The 21,324-nt window shown below is 36.9% G+C and overlaps 1 protein-coding gene across 1 annotated transcript in view; it reads right to left on the bottom strand.

Moving 5' to 3' along the window:
• cdh18a (cadherin 18, type 2a) overlaps positions 1-1,833 on the bottom strand; it is a 104,200-nt gene extending 102,367 nt beyond the window's left edge. Inside the window, exon 1 of the mRNA XM_056476608.1 lies at positions 1,728-1,833. The gene's annotated coding sequence lies outside the window, so the exon portion shown is untranslated. The remainder of the gene's footprint in view (positions 1-1,727) is intronic.
• Between the last annotated feature and the right edge of the window lie 19,491 nt (positions 1,834-21,324).

Genomic DNA, 21,324 nt, shown 5'->3' with positions numbered 1-21,324 from the left:
CTCTGTTAAACTGCAAGTCTGTGGTTTGCTGCATTAAATCCTTTACTATGTATAATAATGTATTTTTAATAGACTGCTATCAACAGCACTAAAATCTTTCCTCTGTTGACATCTGTTAAAAAAAAGAAACAGCTGCTTGTTTCCATAACTGAATACCAGCAAAGCCAGAGTATTACTTTTAGCAGTTAATATTATTTTTCTTTTCTAAAGGTTTCAAGCTTGTTCTCCATAGGCATAGGCATTCCTTTGGTGAGCAAATTGTGTGGAAGTACGCTAATGAGTAGGCTGACAGTGAGGCATCATTTAACTGAATGCAACGACTGGACAAAAATGTTGTGGCTGTAGTACTTTCACAGATGATACACACATACACACGCACACACACACACACACACACACACACACACAAATATAAATCTGAAATGAGTATAAAAAGGAATAAAACAGTTTTAAAGCTTAATAACACAATGTTTTTATAAAGTTCTAAAATCATAAAGAAAATTCTAATTTCCTATTATATTCCCATCAAACTGGCTCTTTGGCCCATTTACTTCTCAAGTGCCTCACAGCAGCCCATTTTATTTCATTTGCAATTTTTCTTTAAAGAAAACAAGGGATGTCAGAATATTTTTGGAATCAAAATTAAACCAGAAGTGCTGTGGACTGAGCTTACCTTGCACTAAACCCAAAATACTCCTTCAATGTTGAAGTCAGCTCACGCAAAAGAGAGAACCTTTGAGACATGAAGCGGTAAAATTTCCCCAGTGTAGCTGATTCAGCCCACTTTATTCAATTTAATATTTTTTTCCTTCTACTTCTCATGTCTTATTCACTTCTCAGCACTAAATTGCAGTCCTTTTTATAGACCTGAAGTGGTTTTGTAACCTCAAAGCTCTCCCTGCCGTTTGCACTCAATCCAGTGGCATGAGGGAAAGGTGATGCCGAGACTGATTGCCTGCTACATGATTAGTAATATCGAGGGAGGGACTCCAGGGATCCATTGATGTGCGTTTGTCACCTTGGCATGTCCACTGCATGGAAGCATTAGATCAAGCACACCACAACTTCCCCCATGCATTAGATACAGCCTGCTCTAATCACTTAATCGTTATCAGACAACCCTCAGTCTCAGTCAAGTGGATACAAACGTCAACAAATAATACTCCTAATAATGTTTTCATATATATATATATATATATATATATATATATATATATATATATATATATATATATATATATATATATATATATATATATATATATATTGTTTGGTCGTAAAAACAGACAAAAATTATTAAAAACATAAACAACATTAAAAAAACAAATACATCAATATTGTTGTAATAAGAAAAAGGGGGAGCGAGAAGTCTTTTTTTTTCACATGGCAATCAAAAAGCACAGGGGAATCAAACACAAGAGCTTTTCAAGAGCTTCACTTGCTGTGCTGTTTGTTCACTGGAAAGTGAGACGGAGCTTTTGAAGCATTGAACGCGGCCACGATAAAGTACCGGGGTAATGAAAGAGGCGCAGATCAATGGACAGACGCTGCCTTCCTTCCCTCATCCCGCTGCTCCGTTATTTGTCTACGACCACATGTACACACTAGACCAACTCTCAGACTTTCCACCTCACCACGAACCAGACAAACAGAGGCAGCACTTAAGCTTCAATCAGCAGTGAGTAATGAGTAAACAGAAAAGAAAAAAAACACAGAGTGCTTCTTACCTTCTCAGTCTCTCCTTAAAAGATGACAAGGCTTTGGAATACACTGGTGCGCTCCAAATGTTCCTCCACATTTTAAAGCCACCCAGAGAGGAATATGTGCAGCAGTTCAATCCAGTCCAGAACAGAACCGCTAGAGCTCCCAAATCTGCCAGCCTGCTGCAGCTCAGGAGGAGCACGCTGATTGGCCGGCCGCGCACGCTGTCATATCCACACACACACATAGACATTCGCACAAACTCGCGCCCGCGCACAGAAACTCAGCTCGGCTTTTTCCTTCTCACATTTCCTATCCTTTCGAGCTCTCTCTCTCTCTTTCTTTTGCTTTACATCTGTGACTCTGCCTTGCTCTCTCACTTTTTCTTTAAGTCTCTCTCTTTTCTCCTTTCTGCAGACAGGAGAGCTGCGCGCGTTCTCGCTGGTGGTTTGGTTTTAGGCAATAATGTGGCAGAAGGAAACCTAATTAATAATAAGGCGGGAAGCAGGAGAGATGTGAAGTATGTGAAGCCCCTCAAGACTACCCCGTTTCTGTTGGTTTCTTTAGGAGGTAGGCTACCCTGTCTTCTCACACCTTAACAGAGGGCTTCAGGATCGGGTGGAAAGGTAAAATGAAAATGTGCTAAAACGAAGGCCTTGAGGGAGAAGAAGGAGCTTTATGTACCGCAACTCCGAGTTATCAAACTCTCAGCTCGCTCTCGGAGGCCATCCATCATTTACCTCCAGGTCTCCCCTCTTTTCTTTCTTTCTTTTCTGCCTCAGCGCAGGTTGATGATTTATCTTTTCGACGTTTATTTATTTACCTTCTCCCCCACCGACGCTTTCGTGCAGGTGGGCTTGAGTATGGGCTTATGTAAATGCAATTTTTGAAGTATACTAATCGTAAATTTAAGTACACAAATTGAATTTAATCTATATTATAATACATTATAATTTATTATACTCCACTATATTATATGATAACTGTAGTTTAAACTGATTAAAATTATTACCTTGAACGCAATAATTATAATATGCATTATCATTCATTCATTCATTCATTTTCCGGCTTAGGTTTTCATCAGGGGTCGCCACAGCGGAATGAACCGCCAACTTATCCAGCATATGTTTTACATAGCAGATGCCCTTCCAGCCGCAACCCAGTACTGGGAAATGCCCACACACATTTACATTCACACAAACACTACGGCCAATTTAGTTTATTCAGTTCACCTATAGTTCATGTCTTTGGACTGTGGTGGGGAGACCGGAGCACCCAGAGGAAACTCACGCCAACACGGGGAGAACATGCAAACTCCACAGAGAAACGCCAACTGACCCAGGCGAGGCTCAAACTAGCAACCTTTCTGCTGTGAGGCGATAGTGCTAACCATGTCACCTAGCTTTAATATAATATAATATAATATAATATAATATAATATAATATAATATAATATAATATAATATATATTTAAAATAGTAGTAAATAAACACATTTCTCTCATTTATGTGCGGAGCATTAAAGTCTTGTTGTCGGATAATACACATTTTATTTCCAGCATACACAAAACTATTATATTACCAGCATGACAGATCTAAAAACACTTAATAACCTGGTGTCAAATGTATGCTACAATAAACCCAGTTTTGCCAGATAAAGTGCTGAAATTTTATGGACTGTTGCTATAGGAAACATATATGTAAAACTAGTCAATTTTGTTATGAGGTAATAATGTGGACACACACACACACACACACACACACACACACACATCACATTGACAGTCCAACAGCTGACTAACTATTACAGTATAGGCATTAATGCTGTTTGTGAAGGCATGCATAAGACAGCAAACTGGAGATTGGATATTGAATAGAGCAGATCATTGCTCAGCAAATTGTGGGAAAAAATAGATTATGCACTTGGATGAATCTTTTGTCAAACTCTTAGGAGTTTCAGCCTGAGTGCGTGTCAGGAGTGCTGATAAATGACCACATTCACTCACAGATTTCAGTTAGGCTCCCTTTTCACTTCTTATTTTCCTTCCACGTATATTTAATTATTTTTTTGAAATATATTACATTCAACGTTTATCCACAGACGTTACACAGTTTGATTACGCATATAGATACAATAGACCCTTTTCAGTTAAACAACAAATTTCCATGAAATTGAATTACCATTTAAGTAATCTTTAAACACTGTACATAATAAGACACTTACTGAGTCTTCTGTCGGCAAGTGAGCACTGTCTCATGTTACTATTCCAGCCTCTAAATCACCTTCCAGAACCATTTCCATAACTGTTTCTCGTTGTTGGCATGATCTTCCCAATCCCACACTGATTCATGCTAACATTCAAACAGCTATTGAAAATCCATCTCTTCCACAAGTAATTGACTACATTTTTCTAAACAATATCAGCACCAGTAGTAAGTAGCACTTCTTGTGTGAATTGCGTCTGTATGAGGAGCTGCTTAATGTGCTCCTCATTTGTAAGTCGGTTAGGCCAAAGTCTCTGGTAAATGACTAAATCTAAATGTACAGTAGGAAGCTTTTAAATAAATCAGTTGTTTTACATTTTAGAATGAATTATTACTAACTGTTTATTTTTATGTTTATTTAAATGTTTATTTCTGTTTAACGGAGAGAAGATTTTTTTCAACACATTTCTAAACATAATAGGTTTAATAACGAATTTCTAATAACTGATTTATTTTATCTTTGCCATGATGACAGTATTTGACTAGATGTTTTTTAAGATACTAGTATTCAGCTTAAAGTGCAATTTAAAGGCTTAACTAGGTTAGGTTATTTAGGTAAGTTAGGGTAATCAGGCAAGTCATTTTATATCAGTGGTTTGTTTTGTAGACAATCAGAAAAATGCTTAAGAAGGCTAATAATATTAACCTTAAAATGTTTTTCACAAGATTAAAAACTGATTTTATTTTAGCCAAAATAAAGCAAATAAGACTTTTTCTAGAAGAGAAAAAAAAAACATTATAGGAAATATTGTGAAAAATTCCTTGCTCTGTTAAACATAATTTGGGAAATATTTGAAAAAGCGAAAGCAAAGCAAACACTTCCAGATTACTATTATATAAATACAGCACTACAACAAAAGAGAGAGAGATTGACTTAAGCAGGTCGCACACCAGAGGCGCCACTCGGCGGCGCGCCGCGTAGCACTACGCAGTGCCATACATTACAGAATCCTAAACATAGGTTTCTATTAGGGTACACACACCGGCGCCGCAAGTCGGCAGCTGTCCGCAGCGGCCAGCCATGACTCAGGACACTGTTCATTTCTCTGCCGCGCCACAGAGCGCCATCTGATTAATTTCATGTTAAAAATCATGCGAATGTGCGCGTCTGGTGTATGATACTTTTAACTGTCATGTGCGCGCCGTGTCGCGCTGCCGAGCGGCGCTTCCCGTGTGCGACCTGCTTTAGAGTGTCACTTACCAGTTTTATAATGATTTGATCAAATTTAAGCCAAGTTTCTCCTCCCCTAAACACTCATTATGCGATCTCTGTTGCCATCGTGTGGCAGAACGTCAACCCTCTTTGCTCTGCTCAATGACAGGCTAATTATAAATATTTAAAATATGCATTATCCGTATAAATAAATGGCATAGTTGCAATCTAAACAACAACATTCTCACCTAAAAAGCCTCAAAAGTACATTATGTTGACCAACAGCTGCAATATTTCTCAAAGAAATATTTCTCAAAGTTCATTCCTCTGCTTGTCATGTACTGTAGGTGGAGAGATACACAAAGGTGAAGAGGCTGTACAAGTTCTGATATTGCAGAATATCTCACGGCTATCAGCCAATCAGATTGGAGAACCCGACAGAACTGTTGTGTATACTGAACTCTGTTGTCTATTGACTATTTGAGAATGAAGATGCCTGCAACCTGCAAGAGGATTATGATCTTCAAAAAATAGCATCTGAGTTCACTGTGCAAATGGCACCAAATGCAGGCCACATTCCACTGAGAGAAAAGCAGATTTTATGCTTCTGCTTACATAATATGATATAAACATCGCAATCCAATATCTGAAATGCCTTCTCTCCATTCAAGGCTTCATTGAGATGAATGTTTAATTGGGTTGGGATGGAGGATTTATTCTGGGGTCTGTCTTCACATGTTTTCACGTGTCACCTTATAAAGCCTGAAAAAACAAACAAGGACTAGCAAAACAAAAACCCACATTGCTTGCACATTGCCTTACTGTACTTGTTTTAAAATTCGTGCATTGGCAACAAGGAGAAGCAGAGAGAGAGATTCTTTGCAATGAATATGACACACAACATGAAAATTACTTGCTGCTAACAAAGAACTATATTTTGTCATGGAGGTTCGGGTGGCTCCTCATTTTCAAGACTGATGGACTGCCTCTTTTTCTATTATTCTTGAGAGAATTATCTTTGGTCTCTACACTTTATTCATTCAACTAAATGAAAATGGCTATTAAGATTTCAGCTACATCCGTTGTTCCTTTTTATCTATTTGAACACCCAGATGAAAAACAGGATGTGTTATATTGGGGTAACCAACTCTGAGTAATAACTGTGTCAGTGTGGTAATGGCAGTAAAGGTAAATGCATTAAGTGCAAGTTTAGTGACCTGATACTATTCTAAGAGTTGCTTTAAAGAGCACTAAAGACCATTTATTTTGAGTCCTCGATTGGAAATGAACTCTGTCTGAAGAGACTGTAACAGAATAAACCCTTATATTTGAACACACTGACAACTGTGCAACTTTTCAGTGAACTACAAATAGAAACAGATAAAAATGCAAAAGCATTGCTACACTTGTCACAGCAAGTGTTACATACAATAAATCCATTAAACAGGTAGCTGGTTAATGACCCGTGCAGTCAGTAGACAGTAGTGAGAAGCCATTAGCTCCATACCAGATTAAGCACTTAGTCAGTTCATTCATTCTTTGTGTGCTTAGCAAACCCTTTGCCCAAAAATAAATAAATATTAATTGTTTTTCTTATATTAGCTTTTTCTGTTGACAAAGAGTCTGCAAAATTAATAGCAACAATAAAATAAAATAAGTTATTCATGCATAAGTATAAATGTCCTGTAAACTAATACTAATACTACTGGTTGTTATTCTTATATTAATAGATATTATTATTATTATTATTATTATTATTAGTAGTAGTAGTAGTAGTAGTAGTAGTAGTATTAGTAGTAGTAGTAGTAGTAGTAGTAGTAAATACAATCCCAAATAAGGAAAAGTTGGGACAGTATGGAAAACTCAAATATAAAAAGAAAGCAGTGATTTCTAAAGTTACTTTGACTTGTATTATATTGCAGACAATACAACATTATTTAATGTGTTCCTCATTATTTTTATTGGCGTTTTTTATTGTTTGTTTTGTTTTCAAAATAAACACATATTCCAAATTTGGGTCTTCCATCGGATTTAAAAAAAAAGTTGGAGCAGTAAAGTATTTACAACTGTGTAATGTTGCCATTCCTTTTCGTAGCACTTAAAAGATGTTTAGGGACTGAAGACACCAAGTCATTAAGTGTTTCAGGTGTAATTTTGTCCCATTCTTGCTGCAAACAAGTCTTAAGGTGAGCAACAGTACGGGGTCTTCATTGTCGCAGTTTGATTCAAAATGAGCCACACATTCTCTATTGGAGACAGGTCGGGACTGCAGGCAGGCCATTCAAGTTCCTGTATCCTCTTCCTCCACAACCATGATTTTCCAATGTGTGCAGAATGTGGTTTTGCATTGTCTTGTTGAAATGTGCATGGGCGACCCTGGAAACGAAGGCAGCATATTGTACTCCAAAATCTCTATGTATAATTCAGCATTAATGGTGCCATCACAAAAGTGCAAGTTACCAAGAGCACTGACACAACAAGTTACCAAGGGCACTTGCACAACCCTCTACCATGACAGACCCTGGTTTTTGGACATGTGACTGGTAACAATCTGGATGATCTTTTTCTTCTGGTGTCCATTTCTTCCCAAAAATACCTGAAACACTGATTCATCTGGCCACAGTACGTTTCCTGACTGTGAGGGTCCATTCCAAATGTGTCCGAGCCCAGAGAAGTCGACGGCACTTCTGGACACTGTTAACATAGGGTTTCGTTTTGGTACAGTACAGTTTTAACTGGCCTTTTTGGATGTAACTATGAGCAGTATTGTAGTACTTGACAAAAGTTTGCTAAAGTAGTCTTGAGCCCATGTGATGATATAGCTTATAAATGAATGATGATTCTTGATGCAGTGCCTCCTGAGGGATTGGAGATCACAGTAGTCCAGCTTAGGCTTGCACCCTTGTCCTTTATGCACTGAAATTCCTTCAGATTCCTTGAATCTTTTAATAGTTATGCACCGTTGAAGGTGAAATACCCAAATGTCTCCCTATCTTTCTTTGAGGAATATTGTTTTTAAACATTTCAATAATTATCTCACATATTTATTGGCAATCCTCAGCTCATCTTTGCTCCTAAAGGACTACACCTTTCTTGGATGCCTTTGTACCAATTCATAACTACAATCACCTCTCGACATCACCTGTTTCAAATCACATCATTTAACCAATTTACCTGATTACTAGCCCTAAATTGCTCCTGTCCCAACTTTCTTTGTGTTGCAGGTCTGAGTGACAGGAAAGGAGTTAACATGAATTGGAGTTGACCAGGCACAACATGAATTATTTTGTGTTCATATTGTTTGCAATAAAATGCAAGTCAAAGTAAATTTGGAAATCACTACTTTCCTTTTCTGTTTGGATTTTCTATGCTGTCCCAACTTTATCTGATTTGGGGTTAATAGTAAATATTATTAATAGTACATAAATTATATTAATGATACCCAAGATGAGTTTAAAATACCCAAGATGAGTTGAATAACACAGATAAATACTTTTGTGTTGAATTCTCTTCAGGTTTCATCAGTCAAAACATCTCTATCTGCATTTGATACTGATTCAGGTTTTATTAAGTCGGGTTTTATTCATCTACAAGAGCCGTGCTTGTAGACTTTTTTTGCAGGAATGATCTTAGAATTCAGCTCCAAAATGTTGATGTAGAATTCATGTCCATTTGTATCTAAACAGTGAAGAAAGAAAGAATGAATGAATGAACAGCCAATTTTTTTTTTGCTCGTTCAAACTACTTATTTAAAAGAAGTTGAAACAACACAATTCTTGAGATTTCGTTGGGACAACTTGATTTTTTTATGTTGTCCACATAAATTTCAATTCACATAAATTTGTTAAAAGTGTTAAGTTAAATTAATCAAATTGTGTTGGGACAACATAAATGAATTGTGTGGAACACTGCATTTTTTACAGTGAATGAATGAATGAATGAATAGAGCAATAAACCTGGCCTCCTATTTTTAAATATAGATGTGTGCGTATTATCTATTACAATTATGGGCCATCTATGTAAACAGTTTTTAAGCCATCTTCAAGCCTTCTATCGACACATCTCTGCTGTAAATGTATTCTGCAAATGGACATCATTTCCATTTTGCACAGCGAGGAACCTCATTTCTGCAGCAGTCAGATTCTTGACTCAATTTCAATCTCAGTCTGTTGTGAATGCATTTTCAGCAGGGTCATGTGGCCTTGTGGCTCTAATTACTATATTCTTTCCTATTACAGTGGTAGTGTGAGACAGTGGCACCAAGAGCCACATAAATCACTTCACAGACCCTGAGGTTAGACCTTTCAGTGTATTATCTGAGCTGTTTCCCACAAACACTCAACAGCTCTCTGTATTGGTAATGTTTTTTTTTTTTTTCTGCAAGAAAAATCGAAAACCTTTGTGTCTTATCGTAATCACAGGCCTTGAACCAGCATTAAATTTGAACATTTCTCAGATATGATTCATGAAATATAGTATGTTTACACTACAGGAATCTACTGGATGAAAGATCCAAACACAAAAGTATGCAAATGCGCTTTCAGATCTCCACAATATTTAATGGTCCATTATCATTTCATTTTTAAAAACGCAATTACAGAACTTAATTCATTTCAAAGATGTCTGTAATTGCAGAAGTTTAGTGTTTTGTGACTGATTACATTGTAACCGACGCGGTCTGCCATTTGTGGTCTGTGATGATAAATACATTTGGCTGCATGATCGGAGTATGTTTTAGGGTAAATATAAAGGGATCTGACGTCCCAATACTTTCCAAGCGAAGTTAAACCAGACCCTCCAGCCATAGCGATGACTTAAAATGAGCAGATTTGACAGGGGCCCATTATCCGATCTCTTAATCTGGCATCTGTGTTACACAGTGTCATAGAGCATTTATCCTCGAAGCAAATCTAAAATGTAAAAACTAAACTTGTTTTCAAGCGGTATAAAATCAGTGGCAGGATTTTTCTAATAAAACCGTGTAGATCTTTTGTTTAACAAGCTCCTTGTACAGTGCCTCTCTGATCTCCCTTTTCAGTGCATTTCGAGGTAAAACTATATAAAAAAAATCTGCAATTAAAAACAAATCATCTTTGCCACATTTATCTAATTGCTCCTCTGTTGGTGCAATTGTAAATTTATCAAGTTCATATTTTGATGCCATGCCAATCAAAGTATTTGCGCCAATCACTATATTTCCTTCCTTATCAAAAGAAAACCCCAGGCAAACAAATGCAAAAACAAATGAGCAAAGTTAATTCAACTAATAGAGTATACAACCAATGGACGAGCCCCCAATTTCATGTTACGCACCGTCTAGGGATGGTGCACAAGATGAAAGACAAGACAATGAAAGTGAAGTCAAAGATTTATTGGGGTTTGAATTCGGGAGCTGACAAGGCCAAAATAACAAACAAAAATTCCTTTATGTTAAATCTCTAACTTACCTGATCAAAAAGAAAAGAAAAGAAAGTACAATTCACTACCCTAACTACCTAACACAAAAACAGAGGTCAAAAAGGTTTTACAAAGAAAATGGCGTCAAACTCCTTACTATCCCAATATATATACTATTTACAAACTATTTACAAAACAATCCAAAAATCTATGTCAGCAGGCAACAAAGGTCAAACAAGCCAGTGGAACAAAGTATCATAAACAAAACAAACACTAACACAAAAAGTACTCACAAATCTCAATAGAATCTCAGTAGTCACACAAAACAAAAAGTACTCAATCTCAAATCTCAATATTCAGACACATACAACTCTGGCCTATACCACATACAAAAGTATCAACAAACACAAAGCAAGTGACCAAAAACAAGGTGGCTGCCAAGGAAGTAGTGTCATGGCTTTTTAAAACACTGTAGGCCAATCAGGAACAAGCAAGCTGGAAGTGGCCAATTAGATGTGTTCTAAGCAAAACAGAAAAGACAGATGAGACAAGACCAACATAGGGTTGTAACAAATTGCCTATTACAGTTCTGTTTGAAGATAGAGGTAAAATGCAATAAAATATTTAATAGGGAAGTAATTATAATTAATTATACCACAGTTACTTCCGCTTCTTGAATTTGGCTGGCTGAAAAGTGTTCATGCACAGACACACAGCACTTGGAATTGCCACTGTCTGTTTTAATTTTCCTATCCGTGTTTGTGTTCCTCAAAGAATGCCAGTTCTTACAATAGTGATGTAATTTTTGCTTTATGTTAACAAACAATGAGCTATTCATTTGTGGCAGGGTTTGGTAATCTTTGTTCATTTTCTTGATAAAGAACACAGATGCTTACTGTTCTTTCTTAGCATATGTGCATTAATTAATATTAAGTGATAGCCTAAGGATTTTAATATTGTTTTACTTAATGTTGATGTGTAATTGCAAGAGGAGGTGGACTCAGGTCACATGACTCACATGACAAATTTGATGACTTGCGACTTGATTAAAGTAAGACTTTGGGTGACTCAAGGTGAAAGACTTGACAGTGAGCTTATATTAATGACTATGATACGTTTTCTGCCAGTGCTAAATTTGGATATACTAGTGCCACTACTGATTTGCAGAAATAAACAATAACAGCTTACTTCATATGAGACGTATCACTGAACGATAAACTGAATGCGCTCCTCTGGAACATTGGTTTACATGGCCACTAAACAGAGCTGTGACAAGATCTCTGATACAAACCACAAATTAAATTTAAGTTGATAGCTAAATGAAATTATCAGATTGTTATTTCCACAAATCATCGACTACTATGATTTAGATGTAGCAGCATTAAAAGGAACCACACAGAAATGTGACATATATAATTTTATTATTAATGTAGACTAAAGGTATAATGTAATATAATTGCCATTTTGGTCACACTTTATGTTAGGTGGCCTTAACTACAACGTACTGGCCTCAAAAAATGAATACAATGTTCTCACTGTGAGCATAATGTATTGCAGGACACCTCAGCAGATCTTGAGGTGGGGTACGGTATAGGGTTAGGGACAGGTTTGGTGGTATGGGTAGATTTAAGGGTGGGTTATGATGTAAAGGATAGCCAACAGTATAATTACAAATGACCTTCATTGTAAAGTTATTCATTTCATTCCATACTAGTTAAGGCCACCTAATATAAAGTGGGACCACTATTGGTCTTAACACATCATATTAGTTAAGGATATGTAATTGCCCTAAATGCCTTCAGATTACTGTTTTTCACAACAAATGTTATTCGTCAGGCTATTTTTTTTATAGGTTTTAATACCGTTCCTGTGGTTATATAATACACAAATATACAGAGGTATGTTTTTTTTTTTGTTAATCCATCTGGATCCTACTCATGTTCCTGCTGCTCTCAGACCAATCTACTGTCATTTGTGCATTCCTAAGACAAGACTTCAAATAAGTATTCATTCATTCATTTTCTTTTTAGCTTAGTTCCTTTATTAACATGTTTTATGCAGCGGATGCCCTTCCAGCCGCAACCTGGTACTGGGAAACACCTATGCACACTCGTTCACACAGACACTCATACACTATGGCCAATTTAGCTCATTCAGTTCACCTATAGTGCATGTCTTTGGACTGTGGGGGAAAACGGAGCACCTGGAGAAAACCCACACCAACACGGGGAGAACATGCAAACTCCACACAGAAATGCCAACTATCCCAGCCGGGGATCGAACCAGCAACCATCTTGCTGTGAGGCAACAGTGCTACTGAATGAGCCACCATGTCGCCCCTCAAATAAGAATAATATTAAAACTTCCAAATCAGTTGTTGGTGCCAGTTCGTTCTGCAGGTGATGAGATAGCTTCAATATTATAATAAATGCTACTGTCCTGAAATGTTAGTCTGGAGCCATAATATGTATTACTAAGAAAACAATTGTTTGGAATAATTTTCTTTGACAAATAAAAAATGGGCTAAACTAAAATGCAAGTAACCCAGTATTGTTTAATTTTTATCATAGTATTCTGTGTTAAGCATACACATTATTCAGGATAACAGCACTTCTACTATAGCATGTCTACTAGGCTAATGCTAAATGTTAAATATGCATGCAGTTGACAATACTGCATACAATTGCTACTCTTGAATGTGATAAAGTCCACACAGTGTGAAAAGCTACAGCAAGACAGCAAGTGTGCAGGGTCAAAGTGTTGACATAGACACAGAATTCATCACAGCGGGTAATGGTCCATTAGACAGTGGGCTAGTCAGAGGCCACTACCTTATTGACATTCAGGGGGGTACGCCGCGCTACAACATACTGGCGGCCTTCTATACTGCTGTGACAAAACACAAGCTCTGCCGAGACAATCACAACAGTGTGTGTTACACTGCGCTGAAATGGAGAAAAGCCTCACAGTGGAAAACATGATAGCCTCTCATTTCCTGCCGATGCCCATCTTGTATACGTGAACACATTGGTGTGTATATATGACTGAGAAAAAGACATGATTTTTATCATGTCGTGTTCACAAACAAATAAACATTTTTATCCTGATACGGAACTTTCATTTCAGCCACAGTGCCTGTCTGTGTTTTTATATATATATATATATATATATATATATATATATATATATATATATATATATATATATATATATATATATATATATATATATATACACATGTCTATATGCTCCAGCAGGTTATCTTCTACCTTTAATGCCTTAGTCCGTTGCTTGGCTTCTTTGCAACATTAATGTCATTTTGAAATGAGTCTTATAAAAGAACATCATTTTCGTAGCCAGAAGATGAGAAAAAGGATCTGTTTGCAGTTAAGCAAAAGGGAAAATTCCCATCCGCTTTCCTCTTTGAGAGACACTGAATAGCATCATTAAGCATTTATCACATGGCATATGGAGACAAATCACGAATCTGTTTCTGGAGGGTATAAGTATATAAGCTATAATTCAGGAACCTGGAGAAGGTGATGTGTTTTGCTGTTGCAGTGAGAAATTGGTGTATGTTGTTTTACGTTTTAATGCATGTAAAATTAATAGTCAAATAGCAGTGCAGCTGCCGTGTTCACTAATAAACAGAGTTGGGAAGAGATGGCATAATTGTAACAGTTTTTTATTTGTATTTATGCATTATAAACTTTTTTTTATTCCAATGCTGAAACTAAAACATCTTTGGCATTCAATTTAAGAGATGTTTTATATTGGCGATTGCATCAAACAAAATTTACAAAAGTGTTTTAATATAAAGCATATTAAATGCAAGCAAAGTATTTATTTAGTGTTTCAGATCAATTTCATGAAAAAAGGTGGTGATAATTTGTATTGTCATCCAGTACAACTGATATACTGTGTTTATTTAAAAAGAGAAACATGCTTATATATATATATATATATATATATATATATATATATATATATATATATATATATATATATATATATATATATATATGTGAGTGTGTGTGTGTGTGTGTGTGTGTGTGTGTGTGTGTGTGTGTGTATTTTATTGTATTTTAAATGGGTAAGAGCAGACAAATACTGTATATGACAGAGATGCCCAAAGTAGGGCCCATTGTAACCTTTCATTGTGTCCACCATCCCATCTGACGGAAACCTTTTTAAAAAAAATTTTGTGGTTTCACAAAACAAAAAAAAGCAAAAATTTACTGCAAAAAAACAGTTAACAGATAGAGGACTATGCGGAAGACATTGGTGAGCAAATCAAGGCAAAAGCTAGTGTAACTCAACTAATTCTGTTATAAATGAGATTGTTTTTGTTTTTACCGTAATAAGTTTATTATAAAATGTAAAAATATATATATACTGCAAAAGTTATCATAATGCAATTCTTTCTAGTTATTTTTTTAAATATTATTAAATAAATTGGGAAATTAACCACGATAACTTTATTTACCTTCAGCCCACCACAAAGTTTGGTTTTTGGCCCTTTATAAGAAAACGTTTGGGCACCCCTGGTATATGAAAATCATTAAGTTTTGCTTACAATGATTTATTTATTAATTTTCATCTGCCTTTCTGGCACTCAGGAGAGAACCCCAGACTTCCCAGTCTTCCCCAGAGACTTCCTTCATCTCCTCCGGGGGGATCCCAAGGCATTCTAAGGCCAGCCCAGAGATGTAGTTCCTCCAGCTTGTCCTGAGTCTTCTTCTTGGGTCATGTTTGAAACACCTCCTTAGGTAGGCTTCCAGGAGGGATCCGAAACAGATGCCCGAGCCACCTCGGCTGACTTCTCTCGATGTGGAGGAGCAGCGGCTCTACTCCAAGTTCCTCTCTGGTGACAGAGCTCCTCACCCTATCTAAAAGGATGTGCCCTGCCACCCTGCAAAAGAAACTCATTTCGGCTGCTTGTATTGTATTGTATGACCATAGGTGAGAGTAGGAACGTAGATTGGCCGGTAAATCGAGAGCTTTGCCTTTTGGCTCAGCTTCTTCTTTACCACAACAGACCGGTACACCAATCCACCTGTCAATCTCACGTTCCATCCTTCCCTCACTCGTGAAAAAAACCCCAAGATACTTGAACTTCTCCAACTGGGGTAAGTACTTTCCTCCAACCTGGAGATGATAACCCACCTTTTTCCAGTGGGGCACCATGGAAACCACTCCAGTGCATGCTGAAGGTCCATGTTCAATGAAGCCAACAGAACAACATCATCTGCGAATAACAGAGATAAAATCCTGTGTTACCCGAACCAGACTCCCGCAGCCCAAGGCAGCAAATAGAAATTCTGTCTAGAAAAATTATGAACAGAATTGGTGACAAAGGGATTATTATAATAGTAATAATAATGATTATAATAATAAAAACAATAGGGAGAAAAAGAAAAAGATAAAATTAAACAAGACACATTCTAATTAACACTATGGAAAATTTAAGAGACCACTTGAAAACTTTTTTTTCTTTGTATTTCATTCATTCATTTATTCATTCATTCATTTTCTTTTTGGCTTAGTCCCTTTATTAATCTGGGGTCGCCACAGCACAATGAACGCCAGCCTATCCAGCATATGTTTTACGCAGTGGATGCCCATCCAGCTGCAACCCATCACTGGGAATACATTCTGATTCACACACATACACTACGAACAATTTCGCTTACCCAATTCACCTAGACCACATGTTTTTTGGACTTGTGGGAGAAACTGGAGCATCCGGAGGAAATCCACGCAAACACAGGGAGAACATGCAAACTCCACACAGAAACGCCAACTGATCCAGCTGGGGCTCGAACCAGCAACCTTTTTGCTTTGAGGCAATTGTGCTACCCACTGCACCACCGTGCTGCCCCCTTCTTTGTATTTATAACTTATAATTATGTGCTTTACTAAAAATATCAATTTTTTGTTTCTTTATTTCTTTGTACTTTTGTCCCGTTTCCACTGAGTGGTACGGTATGGTTTTGTTGTGCTTTTATGGCCGTTGCCACTGCCAAAAGGTACCAAAAAGCGAATGAAAACAAGGAAAGCGCTATTTTTAAATACACAGCCGAGACATTATAACATAATAATATATACATATAATAACAAACCATGGTCAACCCGAGCTCAAACAAACCTTGTCGTCGTCTTGATGAGCAGCCACAAACCAAGAATCTACCCTGTGTCCTGTAGTTGTTTACAAGGCTGTCTAAAGCACAATCAATTTTACTTTCTGGTGTGTGCTCGCCGCATATTTATATTTGTAATACCAAACTTCTTGAGCTGATGATAATAACACGTGATTAATGAAGTGCTTCTGACATCCAATCTTTTCAAAAATGGACAAACACGAGAGTGACCTAAAACATAAACAAGCTGCCATGATCAACTATTATCATCACCTTTTGAACAGTTATGAACTCGGAATGACGGAATTACTTTCTATCAAGAGGTTACATGTGCTGGTGAAGATTATACATCCAGATGAGAGGTTTGCACTGACTGTGGGCTATACTGTATGTTGCGTGTTGTTTTTGAATACCAATAAGGACTAAATGTATGCTGCGTGTAGTTTTTCTGTAATTGGTAACATATCGAAGACGGTAAGTGTTTGTATGTGTTTATATCTGTTGCATTTATTTATTTATTTATTTATTTATTTTATATAATTGCAGACATTACAGTAGGCTATTTTGCATTGATCATTGATATGCTGTATAATCAAATCCTGTTCATAGAAAGGTTAGTAATGAACATTTATACACAAGTATTTATGTGTATAAAGCATCTGTTTTGTGAGAAATGCACACAGATATTTACTTAGACATTTCCTCGAGCGAGAATGACGTTGACTGAAACTTTCTGTCATACACCATGACCCACCAAAACGCAAGCCTGATAAAGGTGACCTATACCATACTGTATCACTCAGTAGAAATGGGCCATTTTTTTCTTTGTTCTTTCTTTCTAAGTACTGTGAAATTTCTTCAAAGTTTGAAATTAAAATATTAAACTTGAAAATAAATGTTTTAAATACTTGAGATTTCACATGTTTTATGGGATATGAATAACCAAATGCATTTATATTATAAACAAATGTATCTACCAGGCCAGTAAATGTTCTCAGTGACCAAACAAATGATGTACAGTATGTGACAGCGCAATGTTTTTTAATTTGCTTGGCAGCTCATGCTTGTGTTTATTTTTAATCAGGTTTTTGTCCTAAGTACACCCCTCAGACATTGATTGAATGTCAATGTTGAAAGAAAATGCCGTTGTATGTTTATGGCCGCTGTTCTCCTGAGCTTTTATAATGAGATGGGAGACCGCACATCTCATATCTTTTGAATTTGGGGATAAGTGTCACATTGAAATTCTACACTTTGGCATTAGTTAAACATGATGGATGGATGCGGCAACTTGTAATTTATTTTCATGGCCAGGGCAACCGCTCTGAGAGACGAGATCACTAAAGAAGAGGCATTAATCTGGACACTGTCACTCTGGTGGCCATTTCAGTTACAAGGTCAGGATTGAAGTTCATTCAAAAAATGGCCATAGCAAAATGTTTAGAAAATTTGAAGGTATTAAAGTTGTAATTCAAGACTTTGACAAAAATACAGTATGTGTGGGCCTCTTTCTAAAGGGCTTTCAGTGCATTTTACAATTTTATGAACTGGTAATGCAATTAATAGGCAAGCGTACAACTGAACTAAGGTGCAGTACTTAATAAACCTAATCCATTCATTCAAGAAATCCATTCATTCATTCAGACGGCTGAGGAGTGAATTCAAAACCAGTGAGCAATGAAAGCTCTTCTGTAGAGGCACATGTGGTGGTTTAGACCTGTGCTTCTAGAGAGGAAAGCACCTCAGTCCCTGCTGGAGTATTACTGGATGTTGCTTATATTCACAGTCAACACAAAAGGAAATTGCTTTTGATGCTGGGTGTTCTGTTAGCAGCCGTGACATCTTTCATCCTACATAAGCTTCTTTATCCTTTATTACCCATCCTCTTTTAGAAATGAACTCGGGGAATGCCCAGTTCAATGTTGCAAATAGTTACTTCGCTAATGAACGTTCTCTGCGGCTCAATGCAGAGAACACAACGGCAGCTCTATTAAACCACAACACTGAAACTACTCCTAGTGCAGCAACAAGCTGTTCCTGAATTATGTTTGGATGTATTTTTTCACCACATTGGTCTCAAAGTGAACCCTATAGGGTGTGTTTGTTTCTTGGTTCATTTGGGCTGGACCAAGAGAAGAACATTCTACTTTTTAGTCCTGGCTCATTGAATGTGCACACTATCAGTTTTACTGCTAAACCTAAAGGCTCCGCACATAAACAGCAAGAGTGGGCTAGCCAACAGGACAGAACAAGTCATCAGTTCTGTCATTACTAATATAGTTCTGCTCTTTGGTGTTACATGAATCTATTGTTCCAACGAACATTTGCAAACTTGTGTGGTGGTAACAACAGCTCTCGACATGTGGTTAAGCATAGTTTTCTCCTAATAATAACACTTGCAGTGTCCCAATTTGCATACTTATACTACACCCTAAAAGTATATACTTTTGAGTGTGTAAAAGAAGAGTATGCAAGCTTTGAGACATACTACTTCCTCGTTAACAGATCATTATGTTGCTTAGTTACGAGTCCTGTCAATCATCCACGTTTCTTTCATATTTAATTTCCTAGCTTATTGGAGAAGCAGTAGCAGGATAATCTGCCAGTCTTTCATGCAGAGAAATCTCCTCAGGTCTTTGGATAATTATGCATTCAAACTTTAATGTCCAAACATTATATAAGTTCAAATTGTTGTTGCAGATGAAATATAACACGTAAAATGTGATTTAAATATTTTCTAGTAGTCTAGATAATAATTAACAGTCATACAAACATCTTTACTGAAGCCTTTCTACTTGACGGTTGGTCTCTCGCATCCACCATGTTTGTAGTTTATTTACACTTTTCCCTCGCGTTTGTAGCTCTAATCAAATTTACGTCCAACGCTCAATGTATTGTGGCCAATATTTTTACCGGAAATGGTAAACCTTTGGCATACTCTTTTCAACATACTACAATTTGGGACATATTAATTCTATTTTCAAATACTATTTAGGACAGATAGCATGCGAATTGGGATGAAGCAAATGATACTACAACTACAGAGGCAGCCATTTTGACAATTCATACCTAATAACTTTCTTTAAATAAAATTCATAAAACTATTGTACCCTGACGTTTGCCAAGATTTTTGAGTATTTCTGCCTTGAATGACCACAATAGTCAAATTGAACGCATGCATTTCTACGTCTGCTACTTTTTCTGTGCCTTAGAATATGCATGACTCTGTTTCCTAGCAACCTTATATTGACAAAAGCAAAGCTTTTTGATAACAGAAACATAACTTTACTTAAGACCTGTCTTTCAAACATTTCAAAAGCAGCATGTTCACTGTGGAGTGATGCTCTACCGCTTGCCAGACAAAGTGAAGTTTAGGTCAATGGAAAGATCCATGTAAACAAATCAAGATAAGAGCTTATGGCCCTAAATAATTCGTCTTCAAACTCTTATAAACAGGCCATAAAAAGACTGATAGTGGAACACACTTCCTTTGAACATGATTTTTTTTATCTATTTATAGACAGACCCATATGTGAAATAACCAACACATTCCCAGAACTTTATTTGGGTCACTATTGTATTAGTGCACTCATTCATTCATTCATTTATTCATTCATTTTCCTTCGGCTTATTCCATTCATTTATTAGCAGTCGCCACATCACAATGAACCGCCAACCCTTCCAGCTGCAACCCAGTACTGGGAAACATCAATACACTTTCACATTCACACACATACACTACGGCCAATTTAGTTTATTCAGTTCACCTATAGCACATGTCTTTGGACTGTGGGGAAAACCGGAGCATTCAGAGGAAACCCACGCAAACACTGGAACCTGCAAACTCCACACAGAAATGCCAAATGGTCCAGCCTTGACTTTAACCAGCGACCTACTTGCTGTGAGGCGACAGTACTAACCACTGAGCCACCATGTTGCTCCCATGCATTCGTTTTTTAGAGTTCCTGAATAACTTCATGTTAGCTATTTCATGTCTACAATTAAATGGCCCTTTCGCGACCTTGTGTACATTAGTGTATCACCTATGCAGTGGTGTAGTCCTAAAAAAAAAAAGGTGGTGTACTATTACCCACCCAACCCGCCCATGCTGTATTATAATTTTACCTGAACGTTTCAGCGAGACATCATTCAGTTGACTTCGAAAAACTCACAAAATTTTCTCACAGCTGCTGTGGTTGTCAGGGGGCGGGAAATGGTGCAAAATATAAACAAAAATGCACCATTTGCAGCAAATTAAGATGAGAGTTAAAAAAAACATTTGGTATACACTTAAAGGGGACACGAATACACGTAAATTAGGGAAGTCTAATCAGCAAAACAAGTGAGTATACCGATGGTAAACGCAATTATTGATCCTCAGAAGTCGTAATACCCAAACAGCTAGTGGAAAAAAGTAGGGATACTGAGTATACGTGCATATAGCCCCGACTACACCACTGCACTTATGCATAGATTGTATACGTAACAATACTGGTATATGGTTGGTTTACACACTTGAGACTCTGAATTGATTTTTGACTAGGCAAACATACCAAAAGTCAAACAAAAGAACTTTTACTGGTTAGATGGGATACAGTGTACCATTACCCTGCACAACCTCAAGTAAAAGTTAATGGCTTCTATGCAGTTTCAAAGGTTTGAGTTGAGA

Source organism: Danio aesculapii, chromosome 2 (assembly GCF_903798145.1).
Source record: "Danio aesculapii chromosome 2, fDanAes4.1, whole genome shotgun sequence".
Lineage (NCBI taxonomy): Eukaryota > Metazoa > Chordata > Actinopteri > Cypriniformes > Danionidae > Danio > Danio aesculapii.
Note: the sequence above shows the minus strand (reverse complement) of the source record. Positions and strands in the feature narration are given on the sequence as shown.